A 12,744-nucleotide genomic window follows, 5' to 3' on the forward strand; every position below is an offset into this window, starting at 1 on the left:
GTTCTAATAGAGCTTACTTTATAATGAAGAAAGTCAAACAACAGACAAGTAAATGTATATTATTACCCACAGTGGTAAGTGCTATTACAAAGAATAAAGCAAAGAAAAAGGAAGGAGATGTGCGGTAGGTTCTTCTTTATATTCTTTATATATTGATCAAGAATCAAACTTTCATTGGTCTCTTCTGTAGACAATAAAGTTACTCTAATATCAAACTTAGTGACATTCCAATTTCTCAATTCACTTGAGTTAGGGGCTGTTCTCTATCACAACATGTGCTTGCTTCCTTATGTCCTCACCTACTGATGAGGTAGTCCTGCAGACTACTGGCCATATGGAGTATTAGAAAAAGATGGATTCAAAGGCGAAAGGGCCAGCCACCTCCATAACAAGATCATTAGCAAATTAAGTGTGGTAGACAGGATAGACAATAGTAAAGCAGTGGCAAAATATGAACCAAGGCAACAATGATAGTCCATCCAAGCCTAATAAATGTTTGCCGGAATCTTCAAGAAATGTACAGGTCATGGCACTTGGAGGCATCCAGCACAGTGGGTAGCACCAGCAGTTGCTGAGGCTCTGCCGGAAAGATGAGCTTACTGAGCATTCTCACTCATGCTTGGAGTAAAGAGAGGTCTAGGGGTGTGATCTAGAGGGATAAATTGAAAGGTTTGAAAGACCTTGAAACAAATCACTGGGCAAGAAGTTTTAAGACTCTAATCCTGAAAATTCAGCCAGAAACCCATACCAACAGATCCGCCTCTGTCAGAAATAGCTGGAAACAGTCATAAACATATTCATTGGCAGTTAGAGTTGTCTGTATAGCCCAGAGAATTCAGATTAGAGATTCTTAACTGGTATCCATGCATTTACTGGTCCACGACCCCCTGAAGTAAGCATACCTTCTATGTATGTGTTTGCAGAGGGCAGGGGAGCAAAGAGCACTGTGCATTTTTTCTAAGATGTTCCATATATTTCACTAAAGTGAACTATAACCCAATAAAGCTCAGGACCAAGAAGCAGCATCTTATAGAGCTTAAGATGGAATATATAATTCCACCTCAGAAGGCTTCTAGTTAGGATGACTGTCACTGGCTTTTTCCACATGGACCCTACAACACTGACATGCTCCCTGAGAGTTGTAAAATGCCTCATGCCTTATGAGTTAAGTCCTTTGCACAGGGTGGTAAAAGCTTCATGTTCATTATTGAAGACTTGCTTTAGGCACTTTAAGAAAACATATCACTGTGCTAGTTCTCTATCAATTGATAACAAACCACTCCAAACATTGTGGAGGTGTTTACTTACAATTCTGTAAAGTCAGCACTAAGGGCTGGGTTCCGCTCAATGATTCTTCTGCCTAGAAATCACAAAACCTGAGTTTAGAATCTCCCAACATCACTTTTGTCACATCTATTAGACATACCAGGCTAGAAGGCCAGCCTAGGTTGAAGGGGGTTCAAAAATAGACTTCATCCCCTGATGAAAGGAGCGAAAATAAGATTGCCAAGAGGCTCCACACTGAAGCATCATTGTGAACATCTTTCAAACAATAGCACACTTGCATACTGAAAAATGGTATATCATCTGTGATGTGATTGCAAACATCCCCCAAAAAAGTTTAGTGCGAAAATTGTTAAAACAAAAATCTCAAAAAATTATTGTTGAAGTCTGACTGTGAACACATTGGGATTACTCACATTAGTCTCTTTACTTTCATGTGTGTTTATGAATTTTTAAATAAAAAGGATAAAATAAGCTATTAAAACACACCCTCTCAATTAGTCCTTACAATATTTTTCTCCTCTCATTTTACATATGGGGATATTGAGATAGGGGCAGCCGAGTAACTAGTCTTTCTAAGGTCACTCATATAATAAGAGTAGCTAATAATGAATGAAGCACCAGCACCTTTCCAAACACATTGAATATCACATCCTATATAATCCTCACAACAGCCACAGATGGTATTATTATATCCATTTCTTAGATAAGAAAACCTTTCTAAGTTCACAGAATAAACAGTGAAAGTATGATTTAGATCCAAGAAATGTGGCTCCAAAGCCCTTATTCTGTAAAGAAGTTAAGCTGAGATTAAAATCAAGCTTTGTATGATTCCCATTCTACAGTGCCAGCTTGGGACCTCTAAAGCTAGGTGCTCCCTCCATCATATCCTTCAGTCCAAGACCTCTCTATGTTTCCTCTCCCAAATCTGTTCATTGCAAGACTGGATGGATTTACTTGTCAGTAGTATTCTCCTAAATATCCCAATCCCCCACACTCAATCAGAAATTTAACTAAATTGTTCCACATAATGCCCTTGTTTTCTTCCTATAAATAATGTAATGTGTCTATTATTACTTTCCATACTGTGAGGTCTGATAAAAGGTTCACTCATTTTCCAACACACATAGTGTTCTAAACCAAAATCATTTGAAATTTATTTTAAAGACTTTCCAAAGAAGCCAAATCTTATGGTAAAATTCCTTTTTGAAATTTTCCTTTCTAATACTCATAACTATCAATGTATAAATGTATTTATTTTAGGGTGAGAATTGTAAGGTTTCAGAGGCATCATTGTAAAGTGAGAAGCAAGAATAACCATGAATGAAGCTTCTTTCCAGGGCGACCTGAAAACAACTGAATGGAGCAGCCTGGGAATTTGTCCATTCTCTTCCTTCAAAGTGGAGGTGCCACTTCTGAGTACCCTCCTATGAGTCAGAGCATCAGTCACCCCAGGCTGAAGGCACTGCTCATTATTCTCAACCCTGAGAAAGCCAAAAAGCCAGAGGGAGGGATTCACTCCTGTATCATGTGAACTGTCACTAGGCTCTGCCTGAAGGGCTTCTTCCAATCAGCAGAAGTGTTCTAGCCTAACTGCAGTACTGGTGTGTAAATGTAGATTAGGGCTAGCGGGGTATGTGTGTGTGTGTGTGTGTGTGTGTGTGTGTGTGTGTGTGTGTGTGAGAGAGAGAGAGAGAGAGAGAGAGAGAGAGAGAGAGAGAGAGAGATGGATGGGGTCCTGAAATCTAGAAACATGCCAAAAGTTTACAAATGAAGCACTCCTTCTAAGAATTAACTGCTGATATCGACCCCCCCACACACTCAAAAAAAAAAAAAAAACCTGCCATGATGTTTTATTGAAATTTAGTATATTTCTCCAGGGTAACAGAATATCTGGACTTGTGTCTCTTCCATTATTGAGAAGAAACAAGTAAAACGGTGCCTTCCTCACAGAAGCAAAATATAAGATTTGCTTATCAAGAGCATTCTCTCAAGCAGCCCAGATTTTCAGGGAAGATATCAGAGAACTGAAGATATTGATTCATTGATTGACTTCAAGCTATCAGTGGTTTTTGATGCTTTGCCTTCTTAAGAAATAAAATTAAGGAGCATGAGAAAGTGGTGTCAACTAATTACAAAATTTAGTACAGACATATGTAAAATATATGGGCTATGTAGGTTTGAGTATATAAGCATATGTATTTGGGTGTGTATGTTTGTATGTGTGGAAGGAAGGAAGGGGAGGGAGGGAGGGAGGGAGGGAGGGAGAGAGAGAGAGAGAGAGAGAGAGAGAGAGAGAGAGAGAGAGAAAGAAAAGACAGAAGAGAGACAAGACAGAGAGGCAAACTCTTTACAGACATACTCCTTAATCACCCAGGTCTCAAATTCAGTCTAAAAACACATCAAACAGTCAAATATTTAATAAAAACACAGTTGGAACTTGACCTCAAATATGTGTAGGTGCATTATACATATCAGGTTTCCCAGAATCAGAAGTCATAAAAACACATTATTTATTAAGAAGTGTTTTCTCTCGCCCTCCAAGTAAACTCTTCCCCGGGCAACCATGCAGCTGTTGCCTTCTGGACACAGGTTGGGCGTGGGTACTAACTTTTATGCCTTTTTGTTCCCTAGAACCAGACAAAAGTACTCTAAATTTTGAATTCTCTTTAGCTTTCAGAATTTCAGAGAAAATAAAAATCCATACCAGAATATAGGGAAAGTTGATTAGCCAGATATTGTGAGGAGGTCATCCTTGAGAGATTTGAGGGACTTTAACCTTAAAGACACTGCCACTCAGCCTGGGATGCACTCTTGGTCACAGCTCTCAGCACATGCCCCTGGCAGTCACAGCCACCAGACATTCTTCTTTTACTGTGGGAAAGTGTCAAATCTTTTCTCTGTGTGTTTGCATATTTGGGTCACAGGAAGTGGTCTTCACATCTCACTCACAGGAATGAATGAAGTGTGAAAAGGTTTTAATATCACATAAATGTTTCATGTCTTTATCAGATTGGATTTGCTTTTGTTTCTTGCATATAACTGCTTAAAAATTTTAACAATTATAAAAGTAATATTAAAACATGTACACAAGATAATAAGAGAGAAGAGTGGGAGAAGCCATCTAAAGTCATGAAAAGACAACTAACTACTGATAGCTTTTTTGTTTGGAAGTCCCTTTTCTTAAAATATGAATTACAAATTTTTCATTATTGAGGTCATCTTCAAGTTTTTAAGAAAAGAGCCTACAAAATTATTTATAATTTTATCACAAATAATTCGGAAACTTATAAAATAGTTGTGACGATGTTATAATTTTGTTATAAATAATGCTTCCTGAAATAAATAGTAAACAACAATGAAAACTGATAAATAAACCTAAAATTGTATCTATTATATAATTGAAGGCCACTAAGGGTAATGGAAATAATATCAGCCTTGATTAAATTCAAAAGAGATGAGTTTGTGTGCCAGCTTTGACACCAACCCATAGTGTGATCAAGAACAAATTACTTTACTTATGATAAGTTCAGTTTTATTTGTAAATTATGGGGCCAGCTATTGTCCATGAAGTCCCTTCTAGTGCTAAAGTTGTCTGATACTAAGTCGAGAAGATCCAAAAGTTGAGTTCTACTTCTCTATATTTTGCCTACACTTGCAGCCACATTCAAATTGCTAATTCCATTTTCCATTTATAGATGAGCTTATCCAAATGATCAAAATTAATTCTTCATCAATGAAAATACAGCCAAAGAAGAAAATCAACTTAAGAGTTATTCTGTTGGTCACAAATTCATTCATGCCTTAAACAAACTAATTGAAATATGACAGAAATGACAGAACTTTATAGCTACAATATAGCTGAGTTCTTTCCCCCAAGCAAATATCAGATTATCTAGAGAAGGATTGAGAATTCCATTTGAATAAAAGAAAATCACAGAATCAGGTTGGAGGACAATGGAGCCATACCATAATCAAATCTTTCTGGCAAATTCAAATGCATACAGGAACAATGCATGGAAGTAATATAATTGTCTCCTTATATCTGACTCACCTTACTGAATAATAATAAAATGAAAAGAGGCAGTGGTGAACTGGAAAAAGTACAGCAAGACAAACACAAAGATCAGAATGAATTACTGAGATGAGGAATGTGGGTACAGGATAAAGAAACATTTTGATTTTCCAAAACAAGCTGACAATCCAAATGTGTGTGTGTGTGTGTGTGTGTGTGTGTGTGTGTGCGTGTGCGTGCATGTATTCCATACATATTCCATTTCTAATTTTGGCTAATTTTTCCTACACTGTATGTGGCAATGTTGGGCTACTGATTTGTACACAAATTTACATGGAAACCCAACTTGCTCCACTTTCTGTAACATGTATTGCCCAGAGATAGTACTGAAAAATTCCAGAAAAACTGGAAGAACAAGACAATCGGGAAAAACAAGGATTAATCCTGGAATGTGCTAAAACAATGTCAACATTTAGACCCAAGAAGATAGATTTTTAGAAGCATTTTCTCCAAATTGTTTTGAGTTTGTTCATCTAGGAATAAAATAGCTGATAATGATTGTTTTATTCATAAGTAAATAGAGATGCAGCTTTTTGCTTTTCAGTGTTGGCATCTTAAAAGATAAATTAACCCATTTTATGTGGACTTAAAGATCTATTCTCCACTTGATCTTAGCCAAAAGGCTGAGAATCTATGGGGGTCTATTCTCAATATATATGATTATCTTGAATTCAGGTGTGACAATTAACCCAAAGCCTCTTTTTTTCCAGCCACATGAGAAAGGAGGAGCATGGTGAAGAAACAGTCATTCCACCACTTTGCTAATATGTGTTACAATACCTGCCCCTTCTCTTGTTCCTATAAAAACATCTGTGCAAAGTGGGCCCAGCTGATCTGCAAGTGTGTTGCATGATTTGGGCCAGCTTCAGCCCTTCCCATGGCCCCTTTGTTTTGTCTTCTTGCTGCCAATAGACATTTCTCTTTTAAACATCCAATGCTTACTGAAAAAAATCACTGTTATCAGGTTAAAAGTTAATGTGCTTCACCTGTTTCACCTCCTTCCATTAGTTAACTTGGACTAGCACTGAGAGATTTGACACTTCACCTGTTTGCCCATCTTCTACTTGGAGGAAATTATAAGGGGATGCTCAAGAGTTGTTCATCAAAATGTCAGGCACCAATTTGATAAAATAACTACAACTTCTGCTTTCTGGAAATTGTTGTGAAATCTCACTCCTTTTCCCTTTGTGGATACTGCTGTTGCCCAAGAAATACACCAACCATGACTTTTAGTCCTTCTTGGGATGAAGGGGAGGAAGGAAATATCAGGAATGAGCTAGAGGTGAACAGTCCTTTGAGTTTCAGGCCAAAAGGCATCCAGACTGCTTAAGAAGCCTCCTGAGATTAAGGTTCTTCCAAGACTGTCAGGGACTTTGAAAGTTTCCATTAGTTAGGACTCCCTAGGCTAGGAGAACAGTTCCAGCTGGGAATAATCTTAACTCCAGCCAGGGCAGAAGGTATCTGATATTCAGGTAGATTAAGGAATTATAATGTGAAAAAAGAATAAGGAAAAACAAGTCTTAAACCATAGAAAAGACTCAAAATGACAAAAAAGAAAAAGAAAAAATAAAAGAAATCCCAGCACTACTGCAGCTAGGATTCCTGAAAGCAAATCCTAGGCTCCAGATTCAGGTATTCACCTCTTCTGTATCCTATCTCCTTGCATAGCCATACCCCTCCTCTTCTGCGCTTTTCACAACACCCCTAGCAAAAGGAAAATCTTCTTGGCTCACTGGGGGATTTTAAGCAGTCTTTAATTCTTAATATGCTGATGCCTTTTTTTGGGGGGGGGGTGGCTGGGAGTTACTGGGAATTGAACCCAATGCTTCATGCATTCTAAACACATACTCTGACATACATATCCAATCCCTGCATGTTTATCTTCCACTGATGCAGCTAGAACGGGTCAGAGCTAAAGTAAAAATCCCAGATTCTGAGGACTAATGGGATGGTGCTCTCTCCAATCCAAATTTGGCTGCTGTCTTTCCCAAGGATAAGCCATGTTCTTCTACCAATGAGTGTTTCCAAGCATGCATAAGGCACTGGTTTTGATTCTCAGCACAGCATATAAATAAATAAAACAAAGGTCCATCAACAACTAAAAAAATAAAAATTAGAAATTAAAAAAATACAAGGTTCCAGTTCAATTTGAATTTCAGATAAACAGTAAATAATTTTTATTATTCATTGCAAACATTGCCTGGGCATACTTTTAAAAAAGTTTCATTTATCTGAAATCAAATTTAACTGGATATCCTGTATTTTATCAGGCAACACTACTATTGCACCTAAATTTGTGAAAATGTTTGAACTTTAAGGCCTAATGAAGAAGAAAATTCATTCCACAAAGCTATTGAATAGGAATTTTAACAATGCATAAAGCTCTTAACAACCAGGAAAAAAAAAGGCTAAGGGACTCACTTGATCCCACCTCTTTATATGATCAGCTGGTCCAGTGATTCTCCACCATGGCTGAATATTAAAGTCACTCAGGGAACACCTAAATATTTCTGATACTTACATTCTGCCTGATGCCACATGATACCAATAAGCAGTGAAGTTGAGAACCATTAAACACAGTAAATGACATTTGATAATAAACGACCATGTGACTGGTTTATGTATTCATAATACCATGCTTTCTCTCCTTATTTTAGAGTGTACTCCTATCTATAAAAAGTTACTATAACAGCATGCTGTTTCACCAACAGCAGCCTCATCCATCTCATTTTTACCACAACTCTTGAATACATTAAGAGTCCACATCAAGTGATTGACCTATATCATCTAGTTTATGCAAGTTTACTCTATGGTATGCACACAACCACAAAAATCATGTAAAGATGCAATTCTCAGAACGTGGCCCTATTGTTAAGCAATCCATGACTAGATAATAAAAATGCTGGTGATTACACCAATTCAATTCAGAAGCCATACTTCATTTCTGTATAGATTGCTTCCCCTTAGGGAAAGATAGTGACACCAACCTCCAGACTAACACACAAGAAAGCAAAACATAATCTAGGCTTAAATGTAGTTATAAGGAACTCTGACCTTTGCTAAATGCACACTGACCCCTGGAACTGTTTGTCCTCTAACATTTAAAAAGTTATTCAACCCCAAGAGATTATTCAGCCCTTATCTAACACACAATGAAAGAGCATTACTTTAGTGCCAAAACTGCAAAGATCTGAATTTCCAAGGAAGCATGCTTTGTGGGAGGATGTGGGCTTTGGCCCAGCTGCTTGGGTAATCTGAAAGCCAGAGGAAGATATGACTGTAAGAGAAGACACCTGATGAGTTCCAGGACTTCATTTCAGAAAAGTATTTCACCAGACTGACCAATTTATCAAAGTGGCCAAGTGCTGCCAGCATCATGTAGCATGTTATGGGCAAGTTGATGGGATGCATTTGTGATAAAGCCACAGTTCTGGCAGTCTGCCAGGTGGTGGACCATTAAGTACAACCATTAGTACAAAGAAAGGAGACAGCTATTTTAGAACTGCCTGAAGTCTCATCACCCTGGTAGGAAGAAACAAAGATTTGAGGTGCTGGGGATATAGCTCAGTTGGTATAGAGTGCTTGCCTTGCATGCACAAGGTGCTGGGTCAATCCCCAGCACCACAAGAAAAAAAAAAGAAAGAAAGAAACAAAACAAAGATTTGACTGTATGGGCTATCTCAAGCCCACAAAGCACTTTCTCCTTTTCTCATATTTTGAGAATACTTTGGAAACATTAAATTATATTTTAGAAAACAACTAACATTTCTCTAGCATTTCTCAAGACTGTGCTTTTGGGCCTTTTTAGTTGCTCATTTCATAGCTAAGGGATTTTAAGGATTAGTGAAATCATACACTCAAATATTTTCTATGTGTGAAAATGAATAGGTCATGTACCACATTGTTTTTACCAGGATATAAATAAACCTGCCCAGGACCTGAGGAAATATTAGAAAAGTACAAGTTGTAAAACTTTAAATTCATCAAGCATAGTTCTCCTTTGAAGAGAACTTAATATATAAAGCTCTGTATTAGACACAATGAACATTTACTTCTGCCAAGGTTTCTTTGCTTTGTAGTCATCTCCAAAACAGCTATTTTGCATTCTAAATTCACTATTTCATTTTAAATGCTTGATAGGGATCTAGCACTTGACTAGCATCTGCAAAGCAAAGCCCAAGCTTGTTCCCTAGCACTGGAAAAAAAAAGAACAAAATGTTTGAATTGGAATCATAACATTAAGGGGTGAATTCTCAGTGAGGAAATATTGGTTCAAATGAAGAACACCTATAATGTCATAGGTAGATAAAGCAATTGAAATTGCAGAAGATATCAAATAATCTGAACACTTATTTAGTATACACTCCCAGGGAGATTTTTTTCATGAAAACTGATTTAACAAATTTTCAGCATTTTCCACTAAGGATAAATAATCATAATTCTTTTACAAGTTACTTTAATCTCTCAGGAGATACAAAGGTTTACAGATTCATTATTTATATCAATAAATTGCATTTAATATTAGTGCTTTGAATATGTATTTTTTATTCACTCATCAGACTCAATCACTGGGATGTCCTGGACAATGTGGCACTTGCTGGGAGAAACTGTAGTGGGGTGAGCATCCTCCAAGAGCTTCCAGTTTAGTGGAGGAGGCAGACATAAACTACTCAAATTATCATAAGTGTTTTGAAAGATAAGCACAGAGTGCTATGAATTCTATGTAGAAGACAAGCCCTAGGCTAGGAATTCAGAAAAGGGTCCCAACAGAAAAGACATTTGAGTCAAGACAATGCTCTCAAAAATAACAACTAATATTTGCTGACACTATGCTAAGTACTTTAAGAGTGTTTGCTCATTTAAGCTTCACACATACTAAATCAGGTACACTGATTATCCTATTTTGTACATAGGGAAATGGAGGCTCTGAAAGGCCAACTAGTTGGTTAAAGAAAACCACGGCTAGGAAGTAACAGAGCCTGCAGTAGGAACACAGATCCTGACTCTTGAATGTGTGTTATATGCATATGACTTAAACATTAGTCATAGATCTCTTCAGAGGAAAGAATGAAAAAAGTGAATTAAGTAGAGAAAGAGTATTCCAGATGAGGGGTAACTATGATTTTGAAGAACTTCAAGGGCTGGGGATGTGGCTCAAACGGTAGTGGCAGCGCGCTCACCTGGCATGCGTGCGGCCCGGATCTGATGCTCAGCACCACATACAAAGATGTTGTGTCCGCCAAAAACTAAAAAATAAATATTAAAAAATTCTCTCTCTCTTTCTCACTCTCACTATCACTCTGACTTTAAAAAAAAAGAACTTCAAGTCTCAGGATTTAAAAAAAATATGTGCATTTGGCTAATCTAACTGAAACCACCTCTTCCAACAGAATTTAATTTCTGTGCCAGGAATATGTTTTGTTCAGAAAAAATATTTGCAAAGACTGTCACCTAGTGGCAACAAGCAGGAGACCAGGAAATTGAATTGTCACAATTCCCACTGTGATAATTAGATATCAAAATGAATAATTGTTCCAGGCAGGCAAATTTGATTGTTTAATAGTAACAGCGGTAATGAAACCCAGTCTCTTTGGGAGCTACAGTGTGTAGGACCATCTTCAACTCTTTAACAAGCTCTATTTTGCTCTTCATAGAATAAGTCCTCACTCAAAGCAAGTGTGTGCTATCCCAATATGGTCAGCATTTGTTGGTTAACTTCTCAGCATCAATTTCTCTCACTCTTGCCAAAAGCACTGCATTTGTTCTTTGAGTGATTCATCTTTCCTTTCATTTTCAGCCATACTGGTTCCTTACAATTTATTCTACCATTCAGCTCTGGGATACCCATCACCTTGATTCCGTGATTGTTTAAAAGATGAGTATGTGAATGAATCCAAGCCAATGAGGTTTGTCACTGGGACTGCAGAAAAGTGGATTTTTTATTAATACCCTGTGTTATGGACTGATTTGTACCCCCAAATTCATATGCCAAAGCCCTAATTTCCAATGTGAGTTGATAGGGTCTTTAAGGTTAAATAAGGTGATAAGCGTGGGACCCTAAAATACAACTAATGTCCTGTAAGAAGAAGAGACACCAGATATGTCTCTCTGTCTCTATCTGTGTACACACATAGGAAAGGTCACAGGGAGAAGGAAGCTGTAGTACCTAAAGCAACTATTAAATAAGTTTGTGTCAAAATAAACACAGCTTGTCAATGCAATACAACACCTCCTTCTACACCACTTCTGCTAACTAAATGGTCTAAAGCAGTCACAATGAAGGAAAGATAATAAGCGAGCTACATCTGTCTATCTACATTTTGAACAGCTATAATATTAGGAGTTATGATGGGAAGTAGGCCGGATTTTTTTGTTGCTGTTTCCCAGTATCTAGAGTCACCTTCTATGCTGGGTAATCACTATTGTGGAGGAAATGGCCTCTCGTTATATAAACTGAAAATTACAGATAAAAGGTTATGTTTTTATCTGTCTGGTCTTTGGCATTTAAGGAATGGTATCTGGACCTTATTGGGGTATAGGAATCTGCATCTTGAACTATAACAGAAGCAGAGACTCTTTAGAATTCTAGTGGTGGTACTGGTAGCACTCTCATTAGACCATTCCTAGACAAATTGCAACTAATTTAAAAATCATAACTGACTTTAACAACTCTAAAATTGGGCAGCCTGCACAAACACAAGTTCAAAGACCTCCTTCCAGCAACATGATCAGATAGTTATTTATGGATAGTAAAAAAAAAATAGAGCATATTGATAGCTTAATGGGTTATAGCTCAGCACCTTGACTGATTTGAATCAGGTAGCTACTTAGGATAGACTAAAACTCAATCATAGAAATTGACTGAAGGCCAGCTATTCATTAAACATTTAGCAAGAGTGCTTTCATACTGGTTTGGTTTACTGAACCCTGTACAGGAGTCTACTCCAAATTTATGTCCTCCTACAAATTTTATCTAAAAATTTTTATATGAGTAGCTTCTATGATAATGCTGTTCCCTCTTCCTGAATTCATTCCTCCTTAGCTCTGCCATCCCTCAAGACTTTTCTTAAAATGTCACCTACACTGCGAAGTTTTAAATGACCAAACAAAACATATCTGTCCATATAATATTTACTGTAAGGCTTATACCACGCAAGTGGCATTCATATACAGCCCTATAGTTACTTTTATATTTCTCAATACTCCAGTATGTTGTAAGCATCTCCCAGAAAGTAGTTATCATATCTCTGAATTCCTTCTGCTATGACTACCTCATGGTGGCCACTCAATCCTTTACTTAAATGATGAATGATGATACTGAGTTTACTTTCTCCTGTAAAAGGAGGAGGTAAAAAAAAAAAAAAAGTTAAGAAAGACCTTTGGAT

The sequence above is a fragment of the Urocitellus parryii genome, unplaced genomic scaffold (assembly GCF_045843805.1).
Source record: "Urocitellus parryii isolate mUroPar1 unplaced genomic scaffold, mUroPar1.hap1 Scaffold_37, whole genome shotgun sequence".
Taxonomy (NCBI): domain Eukaryota; kingdom Metazoa; phylum Chordata; class Mammalia; order Rodentia; family Sciuridae; genus Urocitellus; species Urocitellus parryii.